This window comes from Teleopsis dalmanni, chromosome 2 (assembly GCF_002237135.1).
Source record: "Teleopsis dalmanni isolate 2A chromosome 2, ASM223713v2, whole genome shotgun sequence".
NCBI lineage: Eukaryota > Metazoa > Arthropoda > Insecta > Diptera > Diopsidae > Teleopsis > Teleopsis dalmanni.
Genome location: NC_051847.1, coordinates 135,236,977 through 135,241,377, shown reverse-complemented (window position 1 = coordinate 135,241,377; position 4,401 = coordinate 135,236,977).

The window sequence follows — 4,401 nt, the reverse complement described above, 5'->3', positions numbered from 1 at the left end:
TGATGTACTCATATATACAATATTTTAAAAGTTTTATTTAAACTAATTTTAATTATTTAATTTTTTGAATAAAAGCTTAAAAATTAAACATTTTAACAGCTTTCAAAACAAGTCTTAAAAATATAATTAAATGAAGGTACTTCAGTTACATTAACTACACGTAATTGTAAAAACTTAATTTTAAATAAATTAATTCATATCAAATTAAATGCTTTAAATTGAAATCATGTAAAATTAAAAAATGAAATAAACAATTTGTATATTAAATTTTAAATGTTCAGTGTTAGTCAATCTAAAAAGTTTATATTACGGATTAGTAAAATGTTCAAATATTTCCAAAGACTATTGTTAATGAATATTTGGTGATAATTGGACAATGTTCAGTCAAAAAAAAAAACCAATAAAGTAAGTTATTAAAATTCGTTAGTCATTTTCTAAACTATTGATTTTTTTTTTTAAGATAGCATTTTTATCATGTTTGACCTTAATAACCCAAAACTAAATTAAAAAACTTTTGCAAATAGTAGTTACATATCTCACTTATTATAAAGCTATATTCCCTTATATGAGTACACATTATTCGAATATGACAGTAAAGAAATTTTACATAATTGACACACATTCTAAAAACCACAATTTGTATTTCACCCATCCCGTTTTCCCTTTTAAGTCCCTCCAGTGGTAAATAAAAGTTAGCATTAGAAACGCTTCGCGAGCCAAACCTGCACGAGCAGAAACTTTAAAATTTCAGGCTATTCGAGATACGTCAAGCAAATAAAAAGACTCGTCTCTAGTTACTGTAGGTTAAGGTTTTTTTTTATGAAAATATTCGTTGAACATCAGAAGTCGCTAGGCATAGTAATTATTTTCGTTTTCAGAATAAAAACATAGGTATAACAATTGTAATAAATTTTTCGATTTATAAGGTAAATCTAGAAGATAATTATAAATTGAATATTTAATAGAATATTTAATTAGATTAAAATTAAGATTACAGAATGAAAAATAAATTATATTTTTTAGAAATATTATTCATTACAACACTTTTAAATTTTGAATATGTTGATTATTACAAATATATATTTTTCATAATCTTATGTAATTGGTTTGAGATCACTGTGTTTTCAAATACTTATTTAACATAATTTATATGTGTTCTTTATTTTGAAACTAAATATTTTAAATTGCATAAATTATTTGTTTTGATTTTATTATTTAACATATAATAAACAAACTGAAGTCGGTTATATTGTCTTTTTTTTACATACACAAGTTCACAAGTTATAGTATGTACTACCATAAAAATTACGTGGAAACATCCCATCGATATTATTTTCTCTTTATCAGCAGATATGTATATGTAGATAATTCTAAAAATTTTTCTATAAGTCTACATCAATATTTCGGTTTTAATCAAATTCTTGCACCGAACCATAAATTTGTACGAGAGGTAAATAGTTTATTTACGGATTTTCAAAGAGGTCTTGCGTAGCATAAGTAGAGGACTTTATACCAAATGTATTATACTTTAGAGTTTAGAAATTTTGACAAAACTCAAGACTTAACAAAAATCAACAGTGTTTATTTTCGAATAATTGTCAAATATCTTTGTAATAAAATCTGAGGGGAAGCAGGACAATGTTTGCATTATTGTTATCTTAAACATAATTTTACATTAAACATATATAATATAGAATTTAGTAAAGGTGATAGGCTTCTATACAAATTGATGCAAATATGTGTTTAACCGCCACCGAATGAGTCTCGCTAGCAATATAGACTTACTAAACTTACTAAACTAGAATGAAAAGAGTGCCTATTGGGTAATATGGTGTACATTGAAAGGGTTGCGAAGGTATAGACATGTAGGTATACGCGGGAATGTCTGTAATGCCTTGATTATTCTTTGCAATTAAAATCACAACTAAACAATGGTTCTATATCTTTATATCTTGAATATCTTAATATATTTAAATAGAAATCCCTAATAAGGCATACCAAATTATCAATTTAAGTAATTCGCTATCTTGTGTATAAATTTGGGGGTTGTGCCACCCAAAACAATATGAATATAGTTCGATGGGTTTTAAATAAAGTTCTTTAGAACATTGTCAATGCTTTATAGTACGTTTGAAATTTCTAGACGTTCATATTTCAGCAGTTCCTGAGGAAATTACAGAAAATTTAGAAGTTCATCCTGTGCGGCTCACTTGCATTTAAATAATCTATCGAAAGAAGCCACTTTGATCTCATTGTGTGTTTCATTTAAAGAGTGTGTTTTGAAAATCTTTTAGTAGATATGTTCGTCGATATTAAAGGCGAACTATTTTTATAATATTACTACTTTTATAATATTTTGCTATAAATACAAAAAAAATTTGTATTGTTGCAAAGTTGGAAATTGCAATTTTACAATTATCTGCATTATCTGTATATACTTGTATATTCATATGTATTTGATTTCCGTTTTTAGCACTTAACTTATAATTTTAATAATTACTTACAAGCCATAATACAACATCGCCATTTTATATATTTGTTTTGAATAATGTTGAGTTCTGTACGTTATATGAAAAACCAATAAAATCTGAAAGTCGATTTTTGTATTTCATTTATTATTTTGCTTGTATTAATTTTATGATTTTTGACGGAAAATAAAATTTTGCATGAGTTTGCATCAAAGTTGTAAACGTCTGACAGCAAGTTTCGAGTAATAAATTTTTTATTCTTACGAGGTTTGCAACGCATTGCTGCTGAACCGCAGCCAACAAAAATCAGCAAAGTTAAGCTGCCTACCATACGTCGACGTTAAAAACCCAGGCATTTGTTTTTTAATAATTTAATAATTTCTCTTCCCTGTACTTCATTATATACATACCGATGTACACGTACATCTCGCGATCTTGTTTCAACGTTAATTAATTTAGAAATAAAACTTAATACATTTTACTAATAATTTTCGTGTGGGGTATTGTTTTGAAAAATAATACGAGTTAACACACAAAACGTTGCGCAGACTCATTTAATGAGGTTTTTATAATATTTTGTTCAAATTGAAGGCAACAAATTTTACGATTCCAGAAATAAAAGCATATGAATATGCATGCGGATGAAGAGTATTGAAGAGATTGGGATTTCGTGCATAAACGCAAAGAAGGAATGAAGTGGCAGCTAGCACTCCTTTGTTGGTGTGTTTTTGTCAGCGGCAACAGTTTGCTTAGTGTGCTTAGTGCGCATTTTAGTGTTATTTTGTATGCTAATTGACCAGCTTGGAGGTAGGTGGGATTTGATACCAGCGATCTTAAAAACGATTCTGTTGTATCCGTTGTATTATTATTCTTACTTGTTATTCTTACCAATGGCTTTTGCTTTATGCAGTAAAAGTGCTGCAGTGGCTAAATAAAAATAATAGTTACTCAAGACATACCAATGTTTACACCGAAAATAAACTAACTTAGTCAGTCTTTGATTGTTTTTTTAAGATCAAACAAATTTTTGCAAAGCTAAACTCTGCAAAACAATAGAGATTTGCAAGTGTCCATAATTTTTTAAAAATGTTATTTTAGGCTTCTATAAACATATTGAACATCATTTTAATATATTCATTTGCTTATCTTATCGTTCTTCTCGTTTAATATATCAGAATAAAAAAGAATTAAAATTTGTGGTTGTCACACTAGAAGGTAGTAACTAAAACGTTATATTGTTGTTTCCTTTCTTATCAAAAGATTGTATAAAGAATAAATATATCGACCAATAAATACTACTTTTTAATAAAGTACTTCGATTTGGATTATGTTGATTAGTTTGAAGTACTTACTCCATTAAATTTTTCTTTTTAAATGTATCAATACATTAAGACCGAAAAGTTTTCGGAAATTCTCATTTAAAATTCGCGCGCTGTATATTTTTCGATATTTTAAGTTTATGTAGTTTGGCAGCACTGTCCTTAATTACTATGCCAAAAATGAGCGCGATCTGTCAGACAGTTCGTTTACGGCAGCTGTTGAAACCAGTTCACCTCAGTAGGGCGTTGCGAAAAAAACAATGGAAAAAAATATTGAACAAAGAGTTTGCATCAAATTTTGTGTTTCGAACGAAATTTCGTGTGCAGAATCGTTGCGAATGCTACAAAAGGCTTATGGGGAATCAGTTTTATCGAAAACTCAAGTTTATGAGTGGTACAAAGCCTTCCAGGACGGTCGTACGACCGTCGAAGACATTTCGCAACGCACTACTGAGGTGAACTGGTTTCAACAGCTGCCGTAAACGAACTGTCTGACAGATCGAGCTCATTTTTGGCATAGTAATTAAGGACAGTGCTGCCAAACTACATAAACTTAAAATATCGAAAAATATACAGCGCGCGAATTTTAAATGAGAATTTCCGAAAACTTTTCA